Source organism: Bufo gargarizans, chromosome 1 (genome assembly GCF_014858855.1).
Source record: "Bufo gargarizans isolate SCDJY-AF-19 chromosome 1, ASM1485885v1, whole genome shotgun sequence".
NCBI classification, from domain to species: Eukaryota; Metazoa; Chordata; class Amphibia; order Anura; family Bufonidae; genus Bufo; species Bufo gargarizans.
The window spans coordinates 270,325,032-270,342,113 of record NC_058080.1 but is presented as its reverse complement, the minus strand read 5'-3'; positions in this window follow the sequence as shown (position 1 = coordinate 270,342,113).

Sequence of the window (17,082 nt, the reverse complement as noted above, 5' to 3'; positions counted from 1 at the left end):
GGAAGGCAAGTCATCCTCGGTTCCTCATTTAGGGGGAGGGCCCCGGGGTCCCTGCTGGGCTGGAAGGGACCTAGGTCAGCACGGTGTTCAAAAAAAACGGGGGTCTAGTAGGCTAGGCCATCATTGCACGCCCTACCCATTCAGCGGTCACTAAACGCTCACTGCAGTCATCTATTCTATGGGGTCGACAGTGCCATGTGTTATATGTATGTACTTCATGTTATATGCTGCTGTCTCATCTACTGGTTCGCCAGGCTCATACCTACTTCTGTCTCCTGGATCACCCAGGCTCACACCTACTTCTGTCTCCTGGATCGCCCAGGCTCATACCTACCTCTGCCTCCTGGATCGCCCAGGCACGCACCTACCTCTGCCTCCTGGATCGCCCAGGCACGCACCTACCTCTGTTTCCTGGATCGCCCAGGCTCATACCTACCTCTGCCTCCTGGATCGCCCAGGCACGCACCTACCTCTGTCTCCTGGTTCGTCCAGGCTCATACTTACCTCTGCCTCCTGGATCGCCCAGGCACGCACCTACCTCTGTCTCCTGGTTCGTCCAGGCTCATACCTACCTCTGCCTCCTGGATCGCCCAGGCACGCACCTACCTCTGTCTCCTGGTTCGCCAGGCTCATACCTACCTCTGCCTCCTGGATCGCCCAGGCACGCAACTACCTCTGCCTCCTGGATCGCCCAGGCACGCAACTACCTCTGCCTCCTGGATCGCCCAGGCACACAACTACCTCTGTCTCCTGGTTCGCCCAGGCTCACACCTACCTGTCTCCTGGTTCACCCAGGCCTGTCATCCTCCCCAGTTATGTTCTCTTTCCCTTCCGAACTTTATGGATTTGTCCTCTCAGGTACGTGTTCTGACCGTTCACTTGTACGACATTTGGACCAAGGTCAGGTAACCCAAGACATCAGTACAGGTAGTAGCCTCTAATCCCAGGTACGTTACTCAGACCGACACAAGCCTTCTCGCAGTCGTACTACGTTCCGGTCACATATAGTTATTGCATATTTTTCCAGGAACAGTCTGGTTATGTATTCCCCTGAATCGCTCAGGCGTCTATGTATTTTCCGGGGTCTCTCAGTGGGTAGGTGGTGGCCAGGTCCACCCAGGTTCAAGGTAATGCCCGACGCACCCAGGGTCCGTCATCTTCACGAAAAGTGTAGGTAAGCGCCTGATTCGCTCAGGATTCAATGTATTTGCCTGAATCGCTCAGGTTCCATGCGTCTGCCTGGAACTCTCGGGGGTTTCTCAGCAGGGTCCGGCTGGTTCCTGGTTACCTGGTTCGTGTCCGGCATGTCTGGATTTCTGTTTCCCGCAGGTCTTGTTGCATGCAGCGCGACTTCGGGCCCTGATTCTCCGTCGCTTCATTCCAGTGCCACCAGATCACACCTCTCTCCGGGTCTCGTACCAACGCTAGTTTATTTCAGGTAAGCAGGGCCTCAGGCCACCGGAATTTCGATCCATCCTCAATTGTGTCGCAGGGCGTCTCCGTGTCCGGTCATTCCACGGTGCCAGGTTTCAGGTAAGGTCCAGCCGGGTGGCGGCTTTATGCACCTCCGCAGCTCAGAGCCTTCCTTCATTCATCACGAGCCTCCATTCCTAGGTCTTCAGTGTCGCCGAAGAGTTGGCAGCGCTGTCCGTGGATTCCGGTAGGTTGCGATCCTTTTTATACCATAGTCATTCCTGTTTCCTTTCCGCTCTCGCCCGGTCACTCGGCCACCGCTTAAAAAAAAAAAAAGGGGGAAATATATATATATATATTTTTTGGGGGGTTTTCCGGGGGGGGGGGGGTTCTGACGCACCCCAGGTCTTATTTCCCTGAATCGCTCGGGTTTTATGTATTCCCCTGAATCGCTCGGGTTTCATGTATTTACCTGAATCACCCAGGTTTTATGTATTTACCCGCGTCACTCAGGTTTTACGTATTTTCCCTGAAATCACTCAGGTCATGTATTTCCCTGAATCGCTCAGGTTTGTATTTTCCTGTCTCTTTCAGGTTGACGGTATTTCCAGGGTGTATGTATTAATATTACAGGCTATAGCTACTAGAGAGAGATCGTTGATCCAGGGATTTATTCTGATTGCCTGATTGGAGTCGGGAAGGAATTTTTATTCCCCTAAAGTGAGGAAAATTGGCTTCTACCTCACAGGGTTTTTTTGCCTTCCTCTGGATCAACTTGCAGGATGACAGGCCGAACTGGATGGACAAATGTCTTTTTCGGCCTTATGTACTATGTTACTATGTATTTTCCTAATTCACTCAGGTCACGTATTTCCCTGAAATCGCTCAGGTCTTATTTCCCACAGGTTGTTCGCATTTGCCTAAATCGGTCAGGATCCAATATATTTGCCTGAAACGCTCAGAGGTTTTCCTGTACCATCAGGAAACTACCAAGCCGGCGTCAAGGTTTCCAAAGTTTTTCAAGGTCCCACCCGCAGGTGGCTTGAACGATGTCTCCTACACCCTGGCGTTCATAGCCCACTGTCACCGCAAATCTCAGGCTGTCATTTAACACCATCGGGCTGTACCTAGCGGGGATACAGCACTGCGCCATGCTTCATAATCCAAATGGAGGTTCCATTTCTTCAGTGCAGGCAGTCAAAGCAGCCCTTAGGGGGATCCAGAGGTGCGGGGATGCCCCTACCGCCCGTAGAAAGCCTGTCTCCGGCGAGATGTTTGGGAGACTGTCGTCCGCACTGGATAGACATTCTTTTGGGCACTCTCCTAGTTTAATTATTAAGGCAGCCATGTATCTCGGGTTTTACGGGTTCCTCAGGCCAGGTGAGTTTACCAGCACCTTCCCTAAACGTCAGGGGTTGCAGGTGCGGCAGTTGTCCTGGGCCCATGACCATTTTTGTCCTCTGGCTCCCTTTCATGAAGGCCAATCAGCATGGGCCTCCCTCGGAGGTCAGGTTTTAAACCTCGAACGATTGGTGGCCGGTCATGGTCCTCCGTCAATTGTTAGCCCTGTTGCAAGATGCCCCCCTAGATGGTCCGCTGCTTCCTTGGCGTGGGGGGCCCCTGACGTCAATTCAGTTCGTGTCCTGCCTCAGGTCTCAGCCATAACCGACTGGCCATCACAGGACACTCGCTCCGAATAGGGGCCGCGTCCTCAACATAAAAAAACGAGGTCCCGGCGCACGTGATCAAATGCATGGGTCGTTGGCGCTCTTCCTGCTTCACAAGATACATACCGAACCCGAATGTAGAGCTTTCCCAGGCGTTTTGTAGTCTTGCCCTCTGAGTGGAATTAAAAGCTTTTGGTCACTACTCTGCTCTCCTCGTCTATCTTTGCCCACTACTAGGCTTACCCTCGTTCCTGGCTTCCGGCACAACAGAGCCAGCTAGGTCAGGGGAGGCGCTTCACCCACTTATCACAGTTAAAGGGAACCTGTCACCGGGATTTTGTGTACAGAGCTGAGGACATGGGTTGCTAGATGGCCGCTAGCACATCGGCAATACCCAGTCCCCATAGCTCTGTGTGCTTTTATTGTGTCAAAAAAACGATTTGATACATATGCAAATTAACCTGAGATGAGTCCTGTCCCTGACTCATCTCACCTACAGGACTCATCTCAGGTTAATTTGCATAGTTATCAAACCAGGTTTTTTACACAATAAAAGCACACAGAGCTATGGGGACTGGGTATTGCCGATGTGCTAGCGGCCATTTAGCAACCCATGTCCTCAGCTCTATACCCAAAATCCCTGTGACAGGTTCCCTTTAAGCCTCTCTCATAAGTGGAAGGCTGAAAAGTCAGCCTGAATTTGTGGGAGGGGCAACTTACCTTCTTAAGCTCCAGCCCCTAGCTCCTCAGGGCGCTTCTGTTCACACCCACCCACCCCCCCTGTTCTCAAACACTCCCCTTAGGGTATGCCCACTACTAGGCTTACCCTCGCTCCTGGCTTCCGGCACAACACAGCCAGCTAGGTCAGGGGAGGCGCTTCACCCACTTATCACAGTTAAGCCTCTCTCATAAGTAGTAAAATGCATTGAGAGGACTCCGCTGCTTGCACACATAATGGAGAGGACTTAAAGAAGAGTCCTTCTAATGCATTTTACTGCTGGTTTGTCGGAGCACAATGGCAGAATGTAAGTGAGTATGAAGATAAAAATGACATAATTGGACTTAGTATCTCTTGCACTATACAGCTACGCCAGGGGGTGTTCTGGAGCTGACAGATTCCCTTTAAAGAGTGTCCCTTTATGTTAGTGCTGGTGGTGATGTTCCAGTCTATCTCCCACTCACCCCCCTAATATTGAATTCTTAAAGGGGTTGTCCCACAAAAAAATATTCTACAGTTTTCAAACCATCACCTGGATATGAATTCTTTTGTAATTGCAGGTAATTAAAATGTTGCATAGCCACTGAGTTATTCAAAAAAAATGTGTCTGTGTAGCGCCACCTGCTCTTTGATCTTTTTTTCTTATTTCTTTGACCTGCTCACTGAGATGGCCGCACATGCTCAGTTTCATCCTTCAACTGGCTCCTGAGCTGGGATAGGGAGATCATGGACACGCCCCCTTAGCTGCAGCAGAGAAGACACGCCCTTTGAGCTGCCAGCTTGATATCAATCTAGCAGAGCATTGAATGGGGAGATCTCTGGATCCATGTGAGGTACAGGGCTGGTTCTAGCTTTGTTAGAAAGAGATTGGTGTTTACTATACGATGTCTGTCATGGGATAACCCCTTTAATATGTTTTTTTGGACCTCATCTTGGCTTCCCCATTTGGTATATTTCTGAACTTTAACAAAAATGACCACATTTGACTGGTGGACTTACACAAGCCATTTGAATCAGTAAAGTTAGTGTAGATATACAGTTCTATAGTACCATAGTTTTGCTAATAAGATATTTCCTTCCAGTCTCTAAATGTCTTGGCCTATGCTCGTGTTGAAGTCTAACAAATAAGTTTACACAGAAATGTCTTTGAACGGTCATTAAAGGGAACTTGTCATCAACTTTATGCTGCCCATACTAACTGCAGCATAAAGTAGAGATAGGTGAGTTGATTTCAGCGGTCTGTCATTTAAAAGTTAGCCTACTTTCACACTCGTGTTTTGGCTTTCCGTTTGTGAGATCCATTCAGGGCTCTCACAATCTGATCAGTTTGCATTAAAATGCATTCTGAATGGAGAAGGATCCACTCAGAATGCATCAGTTTGCCTCCGATCAGTCTCCATTCCGCTTTGGAGATGGACACCAAAACGCTGCTTGCAAGGACCCATCAAGAGTTACATTGAGTGCCATGAATGAAATATGGTAACAGAACTTAATTAACATGATGTGCTTGATGCATGCATATACACCCATCTTTATTAAAGATTGGCTTCTTTCTTTACTGCCTCAGGACATGGAGCAGTGGCAATCATCCATATATAAAAATAATTAATTATGTTGGAACATGGTGTTTGTTTTTACATAGACTATATTGTTCCACATTTCAGTAAATTGCATTATAGCTTAGTTTCTTCTTGTAATTTACATTATAAGGTTAAAGCTCATACTGGGCCCTCCACAGGAAATGATTCTGAATACCCACACTCCATATATACAAAACAAGGACATATCCCTTTTTAATGTTAATTGCACTATCACTAGTAAAGATAAAAAATGGAGAGCCTCAGATAAGCCATCACTATCTGATTGTCACGAACCAGCAGGTGTGAACCCACTGTGCCATGTGTCCTACCTCCTCTAAGAGCGTTGTCTAAGTGAACCCCTGGATCTTCACAGTACCCCTGATGGTGGGGATAGATTTTCCAGAGGGGAACACCACAGGTCTATACCTCTTGAGTAGGATAGGCACACAAGGCAGCTGGTCGAGGCAGACCAAAAGGTACCTGAGAAAGGTACCAGAGGTGCAGGACCAAAGCATGAGGCAGAGGCGTAGTCAGACAGGCAAAAGGTCAGGGCATGTGGCACAGGTACAGGTCAGGCAATCCAGGTCAGCAACAGGAGAGTCAAGGCAAGCAGATAGGGATCTAACAGTTAGCAGAGTGCAGGAATACAGATACAAGTTAGGAAAACAGGAACACTAGTAGAAGCCAGGACACAAGCACCTTGACACTGAGGCATCTGGGAAGGGGTCTGAGCCACTTATATATGCGCAGGAGGGCTAGGATAGGTCAGCGAGGTTACATGACCTAACCCATAAAGCCCAGGAAGTGACATGCGCTGTCCCTTAAGGAAGTGCTGCAGGAAACAGGCAGCAAGCATGCTGTGGCCAGGGCTGAGAGCAAACTGTGGAGCGGATCCCAGAGCAACAGCACCCACACAGACAGAGACCAGGACTGTAGCGGTGAATGCGCGCACCGGCCGCAGATCAATGCTGAACGCCTGGGACGGGGGGCGGCAAGCAGAGGAACAGAGGCGCACAGCAGCTGCTGTTACACTGATTAACAGGGGCTGCAGTAATCAGCCTTATCTGCTGCACAACTGACGGGCTGTGTACTTCTGGTGCCACCAGAGCTACCTTAAAACACCTAATTATCGGGGGTGTAGGGTATCAGAATCTTGTTGATCAGATAGTGATGAACTATCCTGAAGATAGGTAATCACTTGTAAATGAGTGGATAACTATTTTAATGGCTAACTGAAAAGATGAATACAAATAGGAAGCTTTCACGACTACTTAGGCTAGGTTCAGATCTGCAGCGGAATTCAGTTTTTCTGTTCTGAAACATGCTGGACACCTACAGCACCTAACAGATGCCATACACTATATTTGGATTCATTCTGGCATTCTCATGGTCATGGACAACATACTGCTGCATGCAGTAGTAGTTTGTCCTGCCAGAGCCTCCACTGCAGATGTGAAGACACCTAAGTAGTCTCCAAAACATGCCATTTGTTATAATCTTTTCATTTAGCTAGGTATCAGTGACTGAGGACTATCAATTTTTATCTTCTCTAGCTACATGCTAAAGATCCCTTTACACAGGACGACAGAGCAGCAGATTATTGGTAAAGAAGCGTTCCTTCCTGACAATCTGATTATTGCTGTTGGAGGAGACCACTGCATTTACATGCAGCGATCTCCTCCACAGTATGGGGAGGAGCAATTGGTAGTGCCATCGCTCTTCCCCATACTAACTCATTATTTGTCGACAGCAAATCGTGTTCACACAGCACAATCTGTTGCCGGCAACAATGATTTTTGTGTGTGCACAAACAATTGGATTACCCAAAGATTGAGTGTTTCACCGGAGTGTTCTCATCGGTTAATCGGCGGTACATTTACACCACCAGATAATCGCTAACTAGCATTCCTATGATCGCTCTTTAGCATTTATCTTTAAATTCTCGGGCCATGTAAAGGGCCCTTGACACGGTTCCCAAGATTTTCCTTGATGTTATCTCTACACACATGCTAGATCAGCAATGAACATTAATTTGTCCATTGAACCTCAAAAAGGTACCGTATTTTTCGCCGTATAAGACGCACTTTTTCTCCCCCCAAAATGGGTCTTATACGGCGAATGCTGTCAATTTTACATCGCAGGCTGCGATGTAAAGCGAGCGGGGACTCGGGGAGGGACTGGGAGGAGGAGCTGGGGCGGCGGGGCGGTGCAGTCACTGTACTATAGGCCCGCCCCGCCGCTATACTAATATAATATGTCATATTCAATTAATGGTTATTAAATATGCCCCTTTATGCCTAATAGTACCTTAAATCCTTAGCGCTTCAGTAGTATGCAGGCCGGCGGGCGGCAGCGTAACTCCCTGATGTCACGTGCCTGCGCCGCCTACTTTATGAATGAAGCAGGCCTGCTGGCATTGTACTGAAACGCTTAGGATTTAAGGTACTATTAGGAATAAAGAGGCATATTTAATAACTATTAATTGAATAAGACATATTATATTAGTATACTGGAGCGGTGGGGGATCTGTGGATGGCACAGTTATGGGCTGGGAGGGTCTGTGGATGACACATGTATAACAGTGCCATCCACAGATCCCCCCCTGTAACAGTGCCATCCACAGATCCCCCCCTGTAACAGTGCCAGCCACAGATCCCCCTGTAACAGTGCAAGCCACAGATCCCCCCATAAGTGTCCGTCATCCACAGTTCCCCCAATAACAGTGTCCGTCATCCACAGATCCCCCCATAACAGTGTCCGTCATCCACAGATCCCCCCATAACAGTGTCCGTCATCCACAGATCCCCCCATAACAGTGTCCGTCATCCACAGATCACCCCATAACAGTGTCCGTCATCCACAGATCCCCAGTAATAGTGCCATCCACAGACCACCATTAGTTCCAAACACACAGCACACCTTTTGGTTAAAAATATTTTTTTTCTTATTTTCCTCCCCAAAAACCTAGGTGCGTCTTATACGCCGGTACGTCTTATACGGCGAAAAATACGGTAGCAACCCTATGCTACTGGAGGGAATAATTATAAGGTCATCCCTTACTCCCAGTTAAATAAAAATATAAAAAAGTTTCATACTATGACTTTACTTGTTGCTGTCTCATGAACTCCATTCCTACATTCCTACAGAGATTCAGCTGAAGATCTTATCAACAATATTCAGGATAATCCCTGACAAGTAGGAAAGGAGGAAGAGGCAGCTCTTTAGCTCAGTGTTGTGAAGTAGCTTGTCCTGCTGTGTGATTAGGACAGGTTTTATATGTACTAATAGGACTGCAGCCATTTTATTTCCCCTGATGATTGCTCCCCAGACAAAAAGAGCCATTATAACTAACTAATGAAAGGTATTTGGGAATATAGTCATAAATAAGTAATATTTAATTATTTTTATTTTCTTAATTCCAGGAGAACCCCTTAAACTGTCTCAATGATTGATGGATGTGGATTTTAATTTCAGACCATTGCAGACTATATTAGGTAATGTGAATTTTAAATTGTGTTCTTGTTTCTTGTGTCCATTAGGTATAATCATGACATGTTCTCAACCACCAAATTTTTAATTATTCACTGGCAGTGAGATATTGAAGCAAGCTTCACACACAGTAGAATTTAAGAGCTGTGTTCCATATGTTAGTCCTAATCTCTATCTTGCTAGCGTTGTTTTCCATATTGTGCATTTTTCTTGTGACGTTCTTGTTGGCAAATTTTTTTTACATCTCCAGATGTTACTTTATTATATTTACTACAGGTAAAACTTATGTTCACTGCCTTTTTTTGTGTTGCGTTTGTGTCTTTCTGTCATTTTTGACAAATTGCACAATGCTCAGGGTATAGTGATTTTTAAAGTGTTTTAAAAAAAAAAAAAATATCTATGTAAAGTATCAGAAATGGAAATGCTTTAAGTATACAATAAAAAAACACCACCTAAAGCTGTGAAAAATGGTAAATAACAGTAGAGGCACACTAAAACTTTGAGAAGGAATAGTGAGGAATTTAAAATACATGTACAGTATATTAACAATTCGCTGAATTTTTGTCTCATATACAGTCAGGTCCATAAATATTGGGACATCTACACAATTCTAACATTTTTGGCTCTATACACCACCACAATGGATCTGAAATAAAACAAACAAGATGTGCTTTAACTGCAGACTGTCAGCTTTAATTTGAGGGTATTTACATCCAAATCAGGTGAACAGTGTAGGAATTACAACAGTTTGCATATGTGCCTCCCACTTGTTAAGGAACCAAAAGTAATGGGACAATTGGCTTTTGAGCTGTTCCGTGGCCAGGTGTGTGTTATTCCCTCATTATCCCAATTACAATGAGCAGATAAAAGGTCCAAAGTTCATTTCAAGTGTGCCATTTGCATTTGGAATCTGTTGCTGTCAACTCTCAAGATAAGATCTAAAGAGCTGTCGCTATCAGTGAAGAAAGCCATCATTAGGCTGAAAAAAAAAAAACTGCAAAGAGATAGCAAAAACATTAGGAGTGGCCAAAACAACAGTTTGGAACATTCTTAAAAAGAAGGAACGCACCGGTGAGCTCACAGCAACAACAAAAGACCCAGAAGACCATGGAAAACAACTGTGGTGGATGACCGAAGAATTCTTTGCCTGGTGAAGAAAACACCCTTCACAACAGTTGGCCAGATCAAGAACACTCTCCAGTAGGTAGGTGTATGTGTGTCAAAGTCAACAATCAAGAGAAGACTTCCCCAGAGTGAATACAAAGGGTTCACCACAAGATGTAAACCATTGGTGAGCCTCAAAAACAGGAAGGCCAGATTAGAGTTTGCCAAACGACATCTAAAAAAGCCTTCACAGTTCTGGAACAACATCCTATGGACAGATGAGAACAAAATCAACTTGTACCAGAGTGATGGTAAGAGAAGAGTATGGAGAAGGAAAGGAACTACTCATGATCCTAATCATACCACCTCATCAGTGAAGCATGGTGGAGGTAGTGTCATGGCGTGGGCATGTATGGCTGCCAATGGAACTGGTTCTCTTGTATTTATTGATGATGTGACTGCTGACAAAAGCAGCAGGATGAATTCTCAAGTGTTTCGGGCAATATTATCTGCTGATATTCAGCCAAATGTTTCAGAACTCATTGGACAGTGCTTTTTAAGGGAAAGAAGTGGAATGTTATGCAATGGCAAAGTCAATCACCTGACCTGAATCCGATTGAGCATGCACTTCACTTGCTGAAGACAAAACTGAAGGGGAAATGCCTCAAGAACAAGCAGGAACTAAAGACAGTTGCAGTAGAGGCCTGGCAGAGCATCACCAGGGATGAAGCCCAGCGTCTGGTGATGTCTATGCATTCCAGACTTCAGGCTGTAATTGACTGCAAAAGATTTGCAATCAAGTATTAAAAAGTGAAAGTTTGATTTATGATTATTATTCTGTCCCATTACTTTTGGTTCCTTAACAAGTGGGAGGCACATATGCAAACTGTTGTAATTCCTACACCGTTCACCTGATTTGGATGTAAATACCCTCAAATTAAAGCTGACAGTCTACAGTTAAAGCACATCTTGTTCGCTTCATTTCAAATCCATTGTGGTGGTGTATAGAGCCAAAAAATTTAGAATCGTGTTGATGTCCCAATATTTATGGACCTGACTGTATACCCCTGTGAAATTTTGACTTAAAGTTACTTTTATTCAACCAGCAAGTAATTTTTTGACGGGAAATGTCTCCCAAAAGATAATAAGACGGTGTTCCGCACTGTGGAAAATCTCAGAGGACGTGGTCGGAAGCCAAAAGTGACACCTGTGCTGGCCAGGTGGATAGTTAGAGAGGTGAAAAAGAATCCAAGGATCACCACCATGGCCATCCTGGTGAATCTGGGCTCTGCTGGTGGCAATGTCTCAAGGCAGACAATCAAACGGACACTGCACACTGATGGGTTCCATAGATGCAGACCAGGCACACAAAAGCTTGCTTGGCCTTTGCAAAAGCTCATCTGGAGAACGAAGAAAACTTCTGGTCTGCTGTGTTATGGTCAGATGAAACAAAAATTTTATTGTTTGGTCACAATGATGTTTTCTTCATTTGGCGTAAAAAAGAAGAAGCCTTCAACCCAAAGAACACCATCCCCACTGTCAAACATGGTGGTGGGAACCTAATGCTTTGGGGGGGGGGGGGGGGTTCTGCCAATAGACCAGGGAACCTAATCACAGTAAACGGCACCATGAAAAAAGAGCAATACACGACAACATCAGGCAGTCTGCAGAGAAACTTGGCCTTGAGCACCAGTGGACATTTCAGCATTACAATGACCCAAAACACACAGCAAAAGTGGTGAAGAAATGGTTAGCAGACAACAACATTAACGTTTTGGAGTGGCCCAGACAGAGTCCAGTATTGAATCCAAATAAGAATCTGTGGAGGGAGCTAAAGATCAGGGTGATGGTAAGAAGACCCTCCAACCTGAAAGATTTGGAGCTCATTGCTAAAGATGAATGGGCAAAAATACCTGTGGAGACATGCAAAAAGCTGGTCTGTAATTATAGGAAGCGTTTGATTGCTGTAATAGCCAATAAAGGCTTTTCTATTGATTAATGAGAAGGGTATGAATAATTTTGGACTGGACACAAATCTAAATTAAAAGCTAAGAAAAAAAAAATTCCCCACAATAATGCCTTTTGTATATCGTCTTATTATCTTTTGGGAGACACCTATGTCATTTCCAGTCAAAAAATTACTTGCTGGTTGAATAAAAGTAACTTTAAGTCAAAATTTGCCTGGGGTATGAATAATTATGGGCAGCAATGTATATATATATAAATCAACTTTCATATTTTGTCTTTCTTGCTAGGTAGACCATTGTTTTTGGCTTAGACCGGAGATTTTGTGAAACACTTTTCTTAGTTTCTGGGTAAGTTTAGGGAGAATTTATCATGCTCTGAACTTCAGACCTCTGTATTTAAAATGTAGCAAAACAGGACTTTGTGACTTTTTGTGCTTATTGTGTTTGTGCTAAAATGTGTGACTTTTTCCATTTTTATATCATTCACTCCAGTTTTTAAACGTGGATGTGGTTACTGGTTAGCTATGTTAATTATTTTCACAACAGATTTATCACAGTGATTTTTTTCTTAAAAAGTTGCAAAAAGTCTAAAACTCTCTCCAGCAGTGGAGTGATGTAAAAAAACTGTAGTAGTATATCTAGACAGAATTGTTAGGTTTAATCAATTCCCGACATCCTCCATACTCTTACGGTGTAGGAGGAAATTACTTCTCATATAAGTATGGCACGCTGTTTGGGCAGGCACAGGAGCCTGGCTGTTACTGACAACTGGAACCTTGCTGTTTCTGCCAGCATTGCTGAAAATGGCAGATAAAACTTTTAACTGTAGAGTTGAGCGAACCCGAACTGTAAAGTTCGGGTTCGTACCGAACTTTAGGGTTTTTGGCACCTGGACCCGAACCCAAACATTTACGTAAAAGTTTGGGTTCGGGTTCAGTGCTCGGCGATTTTTATGGCGCTTTTTGAAAGACTGCAAGGCAGCCAATCAACAAGCGTCATACTACTTGCCCCAAAAGGCCATCGCAGCCATGCCTACTATTGACATGGCTGTGATTCGCCAACTGCAGCATGTGACCCAGCATCTATTTAAGCTGGAGTCACGTAGCGCAGCCCGTCACTCTGCTCGGATTAGTGTAGGGAGAGGCTGCAGCTGCTGTGAGAAAGAGATCAGGGAGAAATCTTATGAAGATTCAGAACTGCTTCTTTACTCAGTGATCTACAGCAAAAGTGTTTTGTGGGTGCAGTACACAATTTGTACTACTACTGAAAACAAACTTTTTTTTCTTCAGTTAGTCAATATCAATACATAATCGGCAGCCATTTTGTACAACGATAGTGCACCAGCACAGGCTATCTGCATGTCTGCAAGTCCAGAAATACAGCTTTTTGCTTACTGGGGTGAAAAAAATACATCTGTTTCATAAAGTGCACATCTGGGATTTGAAGACTCTGCTGGCAGGGTTTCCCAAGGGCATCCACCTAGCCCTTCCCCAGGGGTGGAAGACATAGAATGCACTGACGCACAACCACTTATGTTTCCTGATGAGGACATGGGAATACCACCTCAGCATGTCTCTGATGATGACGAAACACAGGTGCCAACTGCTGCATCTTTCTGCAGTGTGCAGACCGAAAAGAAGATCAGGGAGGAAGACTAGGTGGAAGACGATGCAGGGGACGATGAGGTCCTAGACCCCACATGGAATGAAGGTCGTGCCACTGACTTTCAGAAATACAAAAATGACCCATTCTTTGCCTCCTGTTGCCTCCTCTTCCTACTCGGCTTCCTCCTCCTCTTCTACCACCTCCTCATCCGGTCAGCGACAGACCTTCACCACTAGGGATGAGCGAACTCGAACTGTATAGTTCGGGTTCGTACCGAATTTTGGGGTGTCCGTGACACGGACCCGAACCCGGACATTTTCGTAAAAGTCCGGGTTCGGGTTCGGTGTTCGTCGCTTTCTTCGCGCTTTTGTGACGCTTTCTTGGCGCTTTTTGAAAGGCTGCAAAGCAGCCAATCAACAAGCGTCATACTACTTGCCCCAAGAGGCCATCACAGCCATGCCTACTATTGGCATGGCTGTGATTGGCCAGAGCACCATGTGACCCAGCCTCTATTTAAGCTGGAGTCACATAGCGCCGCCCGTCACTCTGCTCTGATTAGCGTAGGGAGAGGTTGCGGCTGCGACAGTAGGGCGAGATTAGGCAGATTAACTCCTCCAAAGGACTTGATTAACTGATCGATCTGCAGCTGTGGATCATTGAGCTGCTGATCCTCAATTGCTCACTGTTTTTAGGCTGCACAGACCGTTTGTCAGTCACATTTTTCTGGGGTGATCGGCGGCCATTTTGTGTCTTGTGGTGCGCCAGCACAAGCTGCGACCAAGTGCATTTAACCCTCAATGGTGTGGTTGTTTTTTGGCTAAAGCCTACATCAGGGTGAAGCTGTCACACCAAGTGCATTTAACCAGCAATAGTCTGTTCATTTTTTGGCCATATACAAAATCAGGGGCAAGCTGCGCCTGTCACCAAGTGCATTTAACCCTCAATGGTGTGGTTGTTTTTTGGCTAAAGCCTACATCAGGGTGAAGCTGTCACACCAAGTGCATTTAACCAGCAATAGTCTGTTCATTTTTTGGCCATATACTAAATCAGGGGCAAGCTGCGCCTGTCACCAAGTGCATTTAACCCTCAATGGTGTGGTTGTTTTTTGGCTAAAGCCTACATCAGGGTGAAGCTGTCACACCAAGTGCATTTAACCAGCAATAGTCTGTTTATTTTTTGGCCATATCCCAGTCTAATTCTGTCACTAAATCCATACCGGTCACCCAGCGCCTAAATACTAGGCCTCAAATTTATATCCAGCTAAATCTGTCCCTAGTGCTGTAGCTGGGCGAGTTATTTAGTGTCCGTTCAAGCACATTTCTTGTTCTGGGTTGAAATACAATTCCCAATTTAGCAATTTCATAATTTAGTGGTTTCTGCTATATCAGAGCTATTTGAAATCTATCCCTAAAAGGGTATATAATATTCAAGGTGCACATTGGGTCATTCAGAATAACTTCACACACACCCGCTACTGTGTATTTCCAAGTCTAATTCTGGCACTAAACCCATACCTGTCACCCAGCGCCTAAATACTAGGCCTCAAATTTATATCCCGCTAAATCTGTCCTTAGTGCTGTAGCTGGGCGAGTTATTTAGTGTCCGTTCAAGCACATTTCTTGTTCTGGGTTGAAATACAATTCCCAATTTAGCAATTTCATAATTTAGTGGTTTCTGCTATATCAGAGCTATTTGAAATCTATCCCTAAAAGGGTATATAATATTCAAGGTGCACATTGGGTCATTCAGAATAACTTCACACACACCCGCTACTGTGTATTTCCAAGTCTAATTCTGGCACTAAACCCATACCTGTCACCCAGCGCCTAAATACTAGGCCTCAAATTTATATCCCGCTAAATCTGTCCTTAGTGCTGTAGCTGGGCGAGTTATTTAGTGTCCGTTCAAGCACATTTCTTGTTCTGGGTTGAAATACAATTCCCAATTTAGCAATTTCATAATTTAGTGGTTTCTGCTATATCAGAGCTATTTGAAATCTATCCCTAAAAGGGTATATAATATTATAATATTCAAGGTGCACATAGGGTCATTCAGAATAACTTCACACACACGCTTCTGTGCATTTCCAAGTCTAATTCTGTCACTAAATCCATACCGGTCACCCAGCGCCTAAATACTAGGCCTCAAATTTATATCCAGCTAAATCTGTCCCTAGTGCTGTAGCTGGGCGAGTTATTTAGTGTCCGTTCAAGCACATTTCTTGTTCTGGGTTGAAATACAATTCCCAATTTAGCAATTTCATAATTTAGTGGTTTCTGCTATATCAGAGCTATTTGAAATCTATCCCTAAAAGGGTATATAATATTCAAGGTGCACATAGGGTCATTCAGAATAACTTCACACACCCGCTACTGTGCATTTCCAAATCTAATTCTGTCACTAAACCCATACCTGTCACCCAGCGCCTAAATACTAGGCCTCAAATTTATATCCCGCTAAATCTCTCGTTACCGCTGTCCTGTTGTGGCTGGGAAAGTTATTTAGTGTCCGTCAAAGCACATTTTTTGTTCTGGGTTGAAATACAATTCCCAATTTAGCAATTTCATAATTTAGTCGTTTCTGCTATATCAGAGCTATTTGAAATCTATCCCTAAAAGGGTAGATCATATTGAAGGTGCACATAGGGTCATTCAGAATAACTTCACACACACGCTTCTGTGCATTTCCAAGTCTAATTCTGTCACTAAATCCATACCGGTCACCCAGCGCCTAAATACTAGGCCTCAAATTTATATCCCGCTGAATTTGAATACAATACATTGGGCCAAATAATATATTTGTTGTTGTGGTGAACCATAACAATGAGAAAAACATCTAGTAAGGGACGCGGACGTGGACATGGTCGTGGTGGTGTTAGTGGACCCTCTGGTGCTGGGAGAGGACGTGGCCGTTCTGCCACATCCACACGTCCTAGTGTACCAACTACCTCAGGTCCCAGTAGCCGCCAGAATTTACAGCGATATATGGTGGGGCCCAATGCCGTTCTAAGGATGGTAAGGCCTGAGCAGGTACAGGCATTAGTCAATTGGGTGGCCGACAGTGGATCCAGCACGTTCACATTATCTCCCACCCAGTCTTCTGCAGAAAGCGCACAGATGGCGCCTGAAAACCAACCCCATCAGTCTGTCACATCACCCCCATGCATACCAGGGAAACTGTCTCAGCCTCAAGTTATGCAGCAGTCTCTTATGCTGTTTGAAGACTCCGCTGGCAGGGTTTCCCAAGGGCATCCACCTAGCCCTTCCCCAGCGGTGAAAGACATAGAATGCACTGACGCACAACCACTTATGTTTCCTGATGATGAGGACATGGGAATACCACCTCAGCATGTCTCTGATGATGACGAAACACAGGTGCCAACTGCTGCGTCTTTCTGCAGTGTGCAGACTGAACAGGAGGTCAGGGATCAAGACTGGGTGGAAGACGATGCAGGGGACGATGAGGTCCTAGACCCCACATGGAATGAAGGTCGTGCCACTGACTTTCACAGTTCGGAGGAAGAGGCAGTGGTGAGACCG